This window comes from Aristolochia californica, unplaced genomic scaffold (genome assembly GCF_029961685.1).
Source record: "Aristolochia californica isolate CCGP_79_NKW_82.1479 unplaced genomic scaffold, dmAriCali1.0.hap1 SCAF_6, whole genome shotgun sequence".
Classification (NCBI taxonomy): Eukaryota; Viridiplantae; Streptophyta; class Magnoliopsida; order Piperales; family Aristolochiaceae; genus Aristolochia; species Aristolochia californica.
In genome coordinates, this window is record NW_027182257.1 from 27,965,791 (window position 1) to 27,966,428 (window position 638).

Sequence of the window (638 nt, forward strand, 5' to 3'; positions counted from 1 at the left end):
TATGAATAATTTTATGCAAAGTGTATAGATAATTTTATATACAATTTATTTGACATGTATTTTATGCAAAGTTTTAAATATATGTGGAAGCTAGAACTCGACTCGAGCTCAAGCTCTATCTCGGTTAAAATTATTGTTCGATTACAATTTTAGGTTCGAGGCTAGGTTTGACTTGAGCTTGAGTTCGAAATATTTAAATCAAATCCGGCTCGAACATAGGCAGGTTCTGACTCGTCTAGATTTAATGCCACCCCTAATAAGGGAGGCTATTTCTATTCATTCTTATGTCTCCAATTGATCTTATCAACAAAACTAGTGGAAAAGTGAAAAGGGTGGCTAGACTCTTTTATGATGTAGAATGGGGATTTGTATAAGTGAGTTCCCTTAATTATGTCTTTCTTTTTAATTTTAAAATATTAAAATGTTAATAAAACAGATTTTATAACGATATTATTTTTCTGCTTTTAATTATAAGATCAGGTGTAAAAATACCCTATCTAACTAAAAGATTTTCAAAGGACATCAATTAATAAAAACTCTTCGTCTTCGTTATACGGTCAGGGAGGCCAATGTTCTGCATTCTTCGTCCATATTATCGCTGACTGGTTCTAGTCTTAGTAAACGATAGGTAACTTGGT